Source organism: Mustela putorius, unplaced genomic scaffold (genome assembly GCF_011764305.1).
Source record: "Mustela putorius furo isolate JIRA1106 unplaced genomic scaffold, ASM1176430v1.1 tig00537300_pilon_pilon_pilon, whole genome shotgun sequence".
Taxonomy (NCBI): domain Eukaryota; kingdom Metazoa; phylum Chordata; class Mammalia; order Carnivora; family Mustelidae; genus Mustela; species Mustela putorius.
Genome location: NW_025422438.1, coordinates 31,230 through 44,446, shown reverse-complemented (window position 1 = coordinate 44,446; position 13,217 = coordinate 31,230). Strand labels below are relative to the sequence as shown.

Here is a 13,217-nt window from a genome sequence, read left to right as displayed (position 1 = left end):
AAAGAGCTCTCCAGTACTATGCTTGATTTTAAAGCAAAAAACTTGGTGTGCTAGTTCAGGAAAGACATGCTTTTTGCCTTCAGGATCTAGTGGACTGTTGTGAAGAAAAGAGGTCAGATGCTCTCTAGAGTTGGTGCAGATGAATTACTGTTAGCTGTTTCTTTCCTTTTTTCTTGGCTTGGTTATCTGTGATTGTTAATGATGATTTTCATTATTATTCAGTAAGGCAAATAGGCATCGGTATTGGGTAGAGAAAGCCAGAAGGGCTTTCCTTTTCTCTTTTTTTTTTAAAGATTATTTATTTACTTACTAGAGAGGGAGAGAGAGAACAAGTAGGCAAAGTGGTAGGCAGATGGCGAGGGAGAAGCAGGCTCCCCGCTGAGCAAGGAGCCTGATGAAGGGCTTGATCCCATGACCCTGGGATCATGACTTGAGCTGAAGGCAGCCACTTAACTGACTGAGCCACCCAGGTGCCCTGGACTTGCCTTTTATTTAAGATTTTTGGTAGTGTTGGGGCGCCTGGGTGGCTCAGTGGGTTTTAAAAGCCTGTGCCTTCAGCTCGGGTCATGATCCCAGGGTCCTGGGATCGAGCCCCCGAGCTGGGCTCTCTGCTCAGCAGGAAGCCTGCTTCCTCCTCTCTCTCTGCCTGCCTCTCTGCCTACTTGTGATCTCTGTCTGTCAAATAAATAAATAAAAATCTTTAAAAAAAAGAAAAGATTTTTGGTAGTGTGGACATGGAATTTCATCAGTTCAAGAGGGACCTCAGTTGGAATTAAAGTGACACATGTGATTTACGCAGAATTGGTTTTGGTATTGCTGGGCTGCCGGAGCTGTTTGGAGGTACATTGATAGCCCCGAGAATGTTACATCAGAGGACATTCTTACTCCACAAGCCTTGGTGCCAAGTTTCTTTAGTACAGGCATGAGATTGAGAACACATAGAGGTATCCTAGTTTATTTGGAGATTCTTTTTGTTTTCAGTTATCTCTATACCCAGCCTGAAGCTTGAACTCACAATCCTGAGATCAGGAGTCCCGTGCTCTACCAACTGAGCCAGCCAGGTATCCTGGTTATTTGGAGATTTTAATTAATTTTTTTAGAACTCAGGGAGGGGTGGGGTTGGTGGGGGTGGACAATCTAAAGCAACCTCCACGCCTGGCTCACAACCTAGTGCAGGGCTTGATCTCACAACTCTGAAATCATGACCTGAGCTGAAATCAAGAGTTAGGCCCTAAACCGACTGAGGCACCCTGGCACCTCTGTTTGGAGATTTTAAATGAGATAATAAGATATGAAATGTCTGGAAAACCTTGTGTGTGTTTTAGATAGGTTTTTAGCTCTATATCTGTCTACTCTCTGTGCTCCCCCCCCCTCCCCCCATTCTGTATGAGGCTTCTTGTGAACTTGTTATCATTGTGACCTGAGACCTAGGGAGGTAAGTGATGGGGGTCTGAGTTTTTGGGACAGGGACGTCTGTGGTATTTTCATCTGGTATCTGTAACAGTAGGTGTCGTGTTTGGAAAAGGGAAGTCTCTAGACAGTAAGGACTCCTCTAAGAATGGGCTAAGTTGTGTGTTGACCCCTGTTGCTACCTGTGTTTGTTTTAAATTCATCCTCCTTTTTAGAGACTGGCATGTTTTTCCATTGGGTTCCCAACGAGTCCTGTGGGTGGGTAGGAGGGTTACTGTTCTTCCTAACTGGGAAAAGACAATGATGCTTTATATCCAAGCACATATGTGAGTTATATGTGTGGATAGAACTAAAACTGAGTCTTTTCTACAGCTAGGATTGATCATATTTATGATCTTCTGGAAGCCAAATAAGCTCCTCTGTGTGTCCTGAGGGTTTTTGTTTGTTCAAGGAAGTGCTCACTGTGCATGTGAAAGTGACTGTTGACAGTGGCTTGTAAGCATCTGTAACACCCCACACTGTATGTACCCTGTGCTCTCAACCCCCATTTGCCCTAAACTGGCTGTGCGCTTTCCCAGGTCAGCCTGATTTCATACTGACTTGATAGAAGCAAAGACGTATCCCTTTTGATGGTCTTGCCTACCAGACCTCTACTATCCCTTGTGCCTTTGAGATAAGTTTGCCTCGCATTCTAATCCTGTGTGTTCGTCTCAGAGCCTCTTGCCCTTTCTAGTGCAGCTCAGAGTTGGGTTCCTTTAGTTAGGAGATGTAAACATTACAGAACAGTTTAGGGTTGGTTATAAAGGTATCATTTCTTCTTACTCTTGGCCAAGTCCTGTTTGTCTTACCTTAACATGTCATTTTTTATTAGTTGTATTGGACAGAAAATGCTATCCCCTGGGGAATATAATTTATGTTTCTCAAGTTGATCCTGAGGTGTCACAAGGCACTGAGTATATTTTAGGTACTTAGGATTGGGTCTGGAGCTTAAACCAGTCTGTTTTTTACAGCTACTTCATCCGTTCCCAGCTCCAAAGACAACAGACCCTCCTTCCCCACCACCTCCCATCTGTGGGCTCCCTGCCCAGCACCACACTTCCTGCACTCCGCTTCTGCCCTCCCGGCGTCCCAGCACACTGCCACTTTGCCCTCCATGTCCCAGCCCCTGCCTGGTGACCCTGTCCAGCAGCCCCCCTCTCTCAGCTTAGCAGGTATGGAGAAAATATGGACCCAAAAAGAGAGGCATAGTGGGGCGAAGTTCTGAACCCTTACAGAAAGCAGCGGCAATGAACAAAACCCTCTCGTTGCCCCCACCATGGTGGCCTGGTCTTTAGCAATAATGCGGCAGGGCATAGGCTTTGGCTGGGCCTGGTCTCAGAACCACTAGATGTGTAAACTTGCCTACTTGAAATGTCCCTGCTGTCGCAGGCCCCTGGGGCCCTTGGGAATGGAGTGGGGGCCAGCAGTCACTGCTGCTGCTCTCTTCTTGGACCCCTCAGGAGTGTGCCCTGAGCCTGGCCTCTGAGCTCTGGGCTCAAGTCACTGCAACGCGAAGTGAGAATTGTGTTTGATTTTTGAACAGGTCTACTTGTTCTTGTTCTGGCTTTAGAGGTTGAATTATTAGAACAGGGTGTAGGACAGTGGATTTTGTTTGATCCTCATCCTGTATCTTTGGAGTAGGATATACCTCTCCTGCCGTGCCCCACCCCCGCCAAGCCAGGAATAAAAGCCTTTGATTTGAATTCTGGATTTGAAGGGAAGTCAGCCTTTGGCTCTGGTATGGGGGGGGTGGAGGTTTGAACGGGAACTTTCTTCCCTCACACACAGATTGAATGGTGTCTCCGTGGCTGGCAGTGTTCTTAGTGCAGTCCTGTTCACTTTTTACAGTCTAAAGAGCGAGTGTTTTTTAATTGGGCTGAAGCTGGCTCTGGAGGTGTCCCAGGCCATGCTGTCCCAGATCCTCATGATGAATGACCCTTTAGATCATTTCTCAAACATCCCAACAGCTGGTCTGGGCCTAAGGTGATGATGAGTGATGTGTGTGAAGCCAGGGCTCCCCTTGGGGGGATGGGTCAAACTTATATCTAGCCCATCTGGACATGGGGCCTCTGCTGTGGGGTGACTTGGTGGGGTGGACACTTGGTGCTCTTTTTTGTTTTCTAGTTCACTCTCCAGCCATCAGAGCAGCCTCTCCTCTGCACATGCAGCGCTCTCCTCCAGCACAGCACACACAGTAAGTGTCTTCTCTGTCCTGTCATCTCCCACCCCACTCAGTGAGCTTGGAGCTTAGTCCTCTGTTGGTAGGGCTTTGGTTTTTGGGTTTTGAGTATCTAAGATAACCTCAGCTTCCTCAGGTGTATTATCTCAGTCTAGGTTTGTGGTTTGAGCTGTTGGTTTTCCTAGGTACCAGGGCCAACTTCTTGCTTCCTGAACTGGTACTTCAGTGGAAGAATTGCTTCTCTAGAGTTGATCTATGATAGGCAGGGCTGTCGGGGGCTAGATTTGTTCCTGAGCGTTCACTGAGCTTCCTGTCCATTAGAGGAGCCTTTTTTTTTTTTTTTTTTTTTTAAGATTTTATTTATTTATTTGACAGAGAGAGAGATCACAAATAGGCAGAGAGGCAAGCAGAGAGAGAAAAGGGGTAGCCGGCGCCTTGCTGGGCAGAGAGCCCATGCGGGACTCAGTCCTAGGACCTTGAGATTATGACCTGAGCCGAAGGCAGAGGCTTAACCCACTGAGCAACCCAGGCGCCCCAGTTAGAGGAACCTTTTGAAACTACTCTTGGGTTGGTCGCATTGAGGTAATGTCAAGCTTTTTAGAGCAAAGTAGGCTCATTGCTAACTTGAGCTTATGCTCCACCAGAAGTCAAGTTGAATCAAGGGCGTTGTTCTAGGTTATCTTTTGTTCCTCTGGGAAGGCCGTTGTAGAGAGAATGTTGGGAGGGAAAAGGGAGAACTTGGGTGAGGACTAGCTGTCTCCGGCCACATGTACATGCACATCTCTCTCTGAGCCTCCCTAGCTCTTCGCCCCTTTAGTCCGTGTAACTGCATTGCGGTGTGTGGTCATACAGACTTTCCTTGTCACGGCATCAGGTATTCTGGTATTCAGGTATTCTCCTCCTTCGTGCCATCGGAGACCATCCTCCCCAGCTCAGAGGCAGATTGTGGGAAGGTTGATAGTGGAGAGGCAAACCTAGAAGTCCTAAGTTGGCAAGTGTCCCCGTGTGCTAAAGAGATGGTTACTGCAGTGTGGCTTCTCCAGGTGTGGAGATGGACACAGTTTTTCAGTGGTGGTCTTTGTAGCTTGTGGTGGGCGGAGGAAGGAGGACGGGACGTGGTGAGATGGTGAAGAGGCAGGGTGGTAGCAGGGTGCTTCACTCAGACTAGGGGGCCCTGAGTGTAAAGGTAGGCAGACAGGTACCAAGAACAGATAATAAGAGATCGATCCAGAAGCAGGGAAAGAAGTTTCAGGTATAGATCAATAGGAGAGGTTAGAAATTTGGGGGAATTTTGTGTTCTCTGAAGAAGAGGTCATTTGCTACAGAATGGAGTCATGGCAGAGTCAGCTCTCTCCTTCCATCAGGATGTGGCTAACATTGTGGGTTTCAAACTCCCGTTTTCCTAGTGACATCTTGTACATAATTCTTTGTCATAAAATACGTAGATCACCATCTTTATAGCAGAGCACAGATGGATGCCTCTGCCCGTGGAGTAAGTGCCTGGTCCCGTGCCTGTGCCTGCTGTTGGTGGGTGGGAACTGTAGCTGGTCGCCGTCCGGAGTGTGGAGAGTTGGCCCCCGGTCCCGGGGCCCTGGTGTGTTGGAGTCTGTGTTCTTGTTCACATGGGTGTGCCGCTTTCCGTGTCCAAAATGCCCCAGCCAGAATAGCCTCATCCAGGGAGTCCCAGACCTTGCCATGTGCCAGAATTGCTGCATTGCTAATACAGTTAAAAGATTCAGTAATGAAAAGTATGAAGAGATAGATACTGAAGTGTTTTTTCTCTATCACGTCTGCTTGGGTTCTACCCCTTCCTATTATTTTCTTGATCCACTGGAGTTTTTTTTTTTAATCTGTAAACTAGGAAATGCATACACAGTCACTTTCCCACTGCCTCTTGCCCTTTGCTTTCATTTATTTCCCCTGTAACATATATGGGACTGTTCCCTAGATAGTGTCCTTCAGCATTTCCCCCCATGTAACAGTTCTGAGATATTTCTGTGCTAAAACATAGATTCTGTCTTCTTTTCCCATAGCTCTACTACATCACATTAGTAAATCGCTCTTTCACTAATGGAGCTGCAGGGCCATTTTCTGTCTGGAATACAATAAACATTGTTACATTTGATAACTTTCTACCTTGCTTTGTCTGCAGGGGCAGTCCTGGAGGTTGAATCCCCAGCCATTTGACGTTTTATACAAATTGCAGAATTGCAGTCACTGCACAGTGATACTAACCTCTTTACCTCCCACTGGCAAAGAAGGAGATGGACTGTTTCCGCACTGCCTCCTGAGATTGTGTTGTCAGAAATTTTTATGTTGCCCATGTGTTAATTGAAAAATGACCTGTCAGTACAGTGTTTTATTGAATGAGATTGAACATCTTTTATATATATATAAATATATATATATATATATATATATTAGAAAGCCATTAAATTTCCTTTTCAATGAGTTCTTCATATTCATTTTTCTGTCAGGTCCTTGGTGTCTCTTTCTAGGCAGTCCGTATTCAGGAGACTAGAAAGTAGCCGTTTGTGATGGGAGGTGCAGATACTTTGCTCAGGTTTGTCATTTTATTTTTGACTTTTGTATAGTCAGATACATCAGTCTTTTCGTCCTCTGTCATAATTAGTTCTTTCCCCCTTGAAGTTTATGAAGGAAATCTCCATGTTTTCTCCTGTCCTTTGTGTCGTTGTGGAAGGGTTGGTGCCCTTTTTGCAGAGCTGGTTCCACTGCCCCATCGGAGCAGCTGCCTGAGCTGTTTAAATGAAGTAGAGATCAGTTAGGCCAGCCCCCTCGCCGCCCTCACAGATCGGGAGGTGAGGAACAGGGACAGGAGCCCTGTCAGGTTCATTTGGAGGTAGGAGAGGCTTACTGGATGACTTTTTGAGTTCCTTTCAGCAAGTCAGGAACTAATTTTCTAGTTAGCTGCTCTTGTGGATTCCCCCTTCCCCCAGACTGGGGAATAATAATTTTTTGTCCTGTGGTTAAAAGAGTTGAAAAGTTGTACGACTAGTGACATGTAGGCACAGTGTCAGATCTGTTCCTGATTCTGTAGCAGGTGGTCAGCCTGGCTCTATGCAGAGGAATGTGGAGTGGGTGCTGGGACAGGCTGGCCTAGCCTCCCTCTGTCCTTGGGGCTCTCCTCACCCAGCTTCTGTCAGTCTAGGCCAAGGGAGCAGAGTCCTGGGGTGCCCCAGGAGATGACGGTTTTGCCTGTCTTCACCTTGTACTGATTCTGGATGGCAGGACCCTAAGGTCTGTGCTCAGCTGACCTGGGTGGCATAGTCTGTGAGGCTGGGACCTACACAGAGCTGTGTGTGTGGTGCAAGATAGGGTACATGATTGTCCCCCTTCTCCTGGGGCTTCCTGTTCCTGAGGCTTCTCCAGGAGTTTCTAGACTGCTTTGTTCTGTACATGCTCTGGTTTGAAGGCTGGTCTCAGCCTCACAGAGCCTTTTCTTCCCTCTTTGGGCCTTGTTGCCCAACCAGGTGCATCTCTTTCACCTACCCCTGAGCCTTTGAAGTGCTTTTTGGGTACCTTGTTCCTCCCTGGAATTGAACACCTGGGCAGGATTCCTGGAACTCCTAGATCTTTTGTTGGGTTTCACCCTTCCTCCCTAGGTGGATCATGTTGAACAGGCAGAGACGCAGGCCATGCCCTTTTAGGTAGGTCCTGATGGCCTACCAGGTTCTGGAGCAAAGGCCTCTCTGGGCCCCCTGTGATTTCCATATCAGAATAGTTAGGAAGCCTAGTAGAAGGCAGCTGTTCTCAGAAGGCTGTGACTTGGGCCCAGGCTGCTTGTGGTGCCATGATTGACTCTCCTGAGACTGCTTGCTCTTCTGTGAGGTGGATTCTCACCTCACATTCCGAACACATTCTGTGTTCACATATGACCTAAGGTTTATGTGGGGTATCTGTACCTTATTTCAGATAGCAGATCTTGAGCAACGATTCTTAGTAGGAGGGTGTTGGTCAGTAAAGCTCAGCTTTAATTATGTGATACTCAGCTTATGAGTTGTGTCCTGATGGCCTCATCTAGCTGCAGTGTGAGCACAGAGCCCCTCAAACCGGTCTTCAGAGTGCAGACCCAGATGCCAGACCGGTCCTCTTGCGCTCTTGTTTTTTTGCTACCAGATCCATGTGTCCTCGCTTTTCTGTTTTGCCAGCATGCCAGTGTGGAGAGCACCCCTTCCCTTCAGTCCTCAGCCACCTTTTCAACGGCAGCAACCTCTGCCTCGGGTGCCACGTCCTCAGGGCTCAGCCTGCCGAGCAGCATGAACACAGTGAACAGCCTCTGTCTGGGCGGGGCCACTGTGAGTGCCCCCAGCAGCAGTGCCAGGGCCACGCCCTTGGTGTGACCTCAGGTGTGTGCTCCCCAGACCTTGCCTATCTATTCCCCGCCCCAGAAGGTGATGCTTGGTTTCCCAGGGAGGATGCCTAGAGGTGGCTGCAGGGCATGCTGGGTAGCTACAAGCATAGGAGCATCCTGGTCTCCCTCCAGCCCTGCCATTGCTCCCTGGTCCTCTTTGTTCCACTGACTTCTTGAGTCCCAGTCCTTCCAGCAATGATGTGGGGATGAAGGAAACCAGTCTTCTGGGTGGGCTTCCCCTGGGCAAGATTCCTGGTAGCCTTTGTGCTTGTAGGTCCCCTGTCTTTTCTGCTGTCTTCCTCTCTGGAGCTGAGATGGCCTGGTGACATGAATGGACCATGGAACAGCTCTCTTGGGCTCCTTCTGGAGGACTGATGGTCCATCAGCAAGACTTGGGCAGTCTTTGTGGGACCAAGCAAACTGTGGCTTAGTAGAAGCTGCTGAAAGCTGCCTTGGACACAGCCTGTCCCCCTCTGCTGGCACCGCCCAGCCTTAGTTTCTGTTCTGAGGAGGCAGATTGTTCCTTATGTTTAGGTTTGCTCAGTGCTGTATTGATAGGAGTGGGTGAGGGGTGGTGTTTTCTGTCTGGGCAATGAACCCTCTGATGTGGAAAGAGCCTGAATGTGGTGTCACATGCTTTGTCTCCTCTACTTCCTGGCACAGCCTTCTGTGTCTCTCAGCTGCTGCCCTCCTCTCTTGGTGGTGGCCCCATGTGGGGCAGTACTGTGACTGTGAGCTCAGGGCCCACTCCCCAACAGTAGCTGCGACCTTGCGCTCTTTGTGGTGGCATCACTGCTTGTTTGATTTTTGCTTTCACAGGCAAAGCACCCCCTAACCTGCCCCAGGGAGTACCTCCCCTGCTTCACAACCAGTACCTCGTGGGCCCCGGAGGATTGCTTCCTGCCTATCCGGTGAGTGCACAGTGTATGGCTTCTGGCTGCCTGACTCTTGTGGCCTTAGGGGTTGACACCTGGCAGGACCTGGTGAGGTGGGCCTTGGGCTACTTTTCCCTGGTATTTCTCCCTCATCTGGACTCCATCAAAGGTGTCTTCTCACAGCAGATGGTCTGAGTCCCCATGTCCCATCTCCCCAACCTTGTTTAGGCCCCTACATGGGCCTGGGCTTCCCAAGGGATTGTACATGGTCCCTGACACACCCTTTTTGGTCCTCACGCAGATCTATGGCTATGATGAGCTCCAGATGCTGCAGTCACGTCTGCCAGTGGTGAGTGGGATGTGGTGGGAGATGGGGGGACTCAGGCTCTTCACAGGTCCTTCCTCCCTAGGCCTTCATTGCTACCCTGTTGAGAAAGCTGCTAGCATTTGGGGGTTGGGCCTCATGTCACTGTAGCTGGGCAGGAGTGTCCTGTGCTTACTGCTTGGGAACTTGGAGACCATTGGGACCTGGGGTCCCAAGAGGCAGTGCCCTCTACTACATGTGGGTCCTTCTCTTCCTTCAGGCATGCCCCTACTGCCCGTACCCCCCTCTCTCCCCCCGTTCTGAACAAGAAAAACCATATGACGTAAGACATAGGGTTGCTTGACTGACTCTAGAGTTTTTTTTTTTTTTCCAACTTGTGTTCTTTGAAGTGCTGTTCAGTGTCTTTGGCCTCTGAAGTGGCCATCAGTGATGCTTGTGATAGCAGCATGGCTTGTCTCTCCCCAGCTGAGTGACCCACCCAAGCTGATACTCTTGAAGGGTCCCTGTGGATCTGCCCTGCCATCTCTGCTTACAAGTGTGCTGGCCCCGGGGAGTCCCTGGTTCTGCAGCCTCACTCTGAGGCCAGGACTGCTGCTGCTTTCATCCAACCCTTGCTGCCAGGCTGAGCCTCCTGGCCTCCGTGGACAAGCCTGCACTGGAGAGGGCACCAAAGGAAGTGTGCTTCCTACCTGAACAGGCCTGCAGGCTGTTGTCCTGCCCCTCCTTCCTTGGTCTGGCCTTTCCCAGACTCCTGATAATTTTCAGCAGCCTAGGGCATCGGGTCACGTTGGTAAGGAGAGAGCTGTTTGAATGTGCCTGCACAATGTGATCTTTCCTATTCCCTGAGGGAGAGGTTTTCCGCCCAGTGTGGTGTCCTTTCTTAACTCTTTCCCACTGGCTGCACCCTTCTCTGCTTGCCCACAAAGTAGTTCGGGGAGCTGCAGGTATATCCCTCTCACCTCCCGGGCCTGCAGGCCAAAGCCCTTGTCTCTCAGGAGAATGCTTCTCAGCTCCTGAAGTCTTCCAGAGGCAGAGGTGGGTGGCTAGGTGACTATTCCCCCTGACAGCAGGCAATCATCACACTACTGCTGCCGGTGTCCCCAGAGGACCCAGAGGAGGGGATGTTGAAGACATGATGGCACATTGCTAGGGTGGTCAACAGAACTTGGGGTTTCTGGGGAATGCCTAAGCCTTAGGGCTTTCCAGAAGAGGAAACTGGAAGTGGCCCCGGCCCTCTTACTATCATGAAGAAGAAACCTCATACCCACCTGACCTAGAAGCCCCAGCACTGGAGTGTCTGGGGGAGTCCTGGTGGACTGAGTCCCAAGAGTCCCAAGAGGGACTCAGTGGGTTACCAGCCCTGGGAGTTATCTTGCCTTGTTTTCTTTGTATCATTTTGTGCCTTAGAAGAAATCACCTCTGAGCCCACCTTTTGAGATATGTTTTGTTCATTTTTCCCCTTTGTTCATTTATTAGGGTCTGGTACTTTTGTGCCTAGTTCCTGCCTTTGATTTTCCTGTGAAAGAGTATCTTTTCCTGGGCTTGCTCTAGGCCTGTCTGCAGTTGTGTTCTTGCTACCTCAGGACTTCCTGGTCCTGCCTTCTCCTGGGGTTCCGAGCTGAGGAAGCTAATGGGTTTCCTGGAGGTTAAGTGGAAATGAGGCTGAGGGAGGGTAGAGGTGCCATTCCTAGCCCAGATGGCTCCTGTCTGGTTGTGACCAGGCACTGTTAGCCCACAACAAAAGTAGGAAGGCTTCCAATGGGGCCTGGAGGCCGAGGGACCATGCGTCTAGTACTGGCAAAGCCCTGGATGGTGAGTAAGGGACTGGGTCAGGCCTCCCCTTCCCCACAGAGCTCCAGTTTTGTGTTTCTTAGTGTCCACACTTGCCCTGGCTCCTCCATGATCCGTGGTGGCATGACAGCATGGGTGGTGAGGAGCCAATTTGGGACCTTAACTAGGGTCCTCTTGGACCTATGCCTGCTTGACATTGCTCCTCTAATGGCTTTTTTTAAACCCTCAGGCACCCCCCTTTTCCTGCTGGTTCTTTTTCAGGGTGCTTATCTGCTCTGTAGAATCTGTCACATAGGAAAAGCCAGTAGAGTTGGTTTGACCTGTGCATTTTACCAGCATCCATCTGCACCGTATATTACCCATGAGACTGGTCCACCAGTAGCTCTGCCTGGCGAAGGCTGATGGTCTTTTCAGTGCGTCTTGCACGCTGTGTGGCTGCCACAATAGCACAACTCCAATGGGCACTGTTTACTTTGAATTTGAGTGCTGCCCTCTGGAGGTTAGCCTGTGTCCCTGCAGTCCAGCCTGTCCTGGGAGCAGGGCATCACATGGAGTGCCTGGGCTGCCTGCTGGGCCTGTTCTGGGACTGGGTGGAGGCCATTCTGCTGATTGAGCCTCACTGGTCTCTCCTAGGATTACTATGGAATTCCCTTTGCCACGCCCACAGCCCTGGCCAGCCGAGATGGGAGCCTAGCTAATAACCCGTATTCAGGTTAGTCTGCTCAGGGTGAGAGGAGTCGGGTTGGGACGTGGTGCATGGGACTGGTCTGCAGCTAATCTCAGGCATCTGGAACCAGCGGCACAGGGGCTTAGAGAGTCCTGCTAGCAACCTCTTGAGCCAGCTGCAGGAGCCTATTCCTGTTTTCAGGAGCCAGTCTGGCTTTTTTCCTGGTTGGATGAGGGTGGGGTGGGGGCAGTGATTCGAGTCAGTGTTCCTCTTCTCCTAGGTGATGTCACAAAGTTTGGCCGAGGTGACTCCGCATCCCCTGCACCCCCCACCACACTGGCTCAGGCGCAGCAGAGCCAGTCCCAGGCCCACCATACAGCCCAGCAGCCCTTCCTGAATCCTGCGCTGCCCCCTGGCTACAGCTACACTGGCCTCCCCTACTACACAGGCGTGCCTAGTGCCTTTCAGTATGGGCCTACGATGTTTGTGAGTGTTGGCAGGGTGGGGTGGGGATGTTACTCTTGGGGAGCATGTTTCTGGGGACTTAGAAGCAGGGCCACGAGGTGTTAGGCTACTTTCCCGTGTGCTTTTACAGCTAGTGCAGGTCGCACTACTGAACACAGGTCCTCTGTGGTTGTGCTGCCTAGGACTAAGCCAGGGGATACCTGACCTGCTCCCTCTGCCCTGTTCCTGCACTGACGCCTCTCCTGCTTGCTCTGCCAGGTCCCTCCGGCTTCAGCCAAGCAGCATGGTGTGAACCTCAGCACCCCCACCACCCTTTTCCAGCAGGCCGGTGGTTACGGCCAGCATAGCTACAGCACAGGTGAGGGGTGCTCCCCGGCACAGAGAGATGCGGGTGGGACAGGCTTGCTTGGCTCACGCGTGCCTCTTGTGCCCTGCCATGCTAGGTTATGATGACCTGACCCCAGGGGACAGCAGCGGGAGACTACACCAAGGGTGGCTATGGTGGATCATCGCAGGCACAAAACAAAGTCTGCAGGTTCTGGGCCTGGCAAAGGTAGCGTCTGCCCCCTCCTTTCCAGGATTGAGGCCCAGAGTAGTTGTCTTCTACTGACTCTTTCTCAGGCAAGGCTACCCCAGAGTGCCCCTGGAGGTGGGGGAGGCTGGAGCTGGGCCCAGTGGCCGTGGGGAACAACTGCTTTCCCTCCTAGGAGTGTCCGTGTCCTCAAGCACCACCGGCCTACCTGACATGACCGGTTCAGTCTACAACAAGACTCAGGTGAAGGAGGATTCGGGTAGATGGGTCAGCCGGTGGGAGGTGCTGCCCAGGCTGGCCCTTACCATGGTCTCTTTATCCTGCAGACTTTCGACAAGCAGGGATTTCACGCAGGGACTCCTCCACCGTTCGGCCTGCCCTCGGCCTTGGGTTCCACTGGGCCCCTGGCCGCTGGAGCAGCCCCTGGTTATGCGCGCCCCCACCATTCTTACACATCCTGCCTGCCCACCAGCAGCCTCATTCACAGCTGCTACACCACCACCTGCCACAGGATGCCCAGGTGAGCCCCGTGATGGAGGCAGCCACCCTGCCCTGGACTGGG

General features: G+C 51.0%; 1 non-coding gene and 1 pseudogene across 1 annotated transcript; both read left to right on the top strand.

Moving 5' to 3' along the window:
* The window catches only part of LOC123390316, a 37,232-nt pseudogene that overhangs the window by 23,741 nt on the left and 274 nt on the right, over positions 1-13,217 (top strand).
* Positions 1,699-1,779, top strand: LOC123390319. Its single transcript, XR_006604920.1, has one exon. It is a non-coding gene; the product is annotated as a small nucleolar RNA SNORD121A (small nucleolar RNA).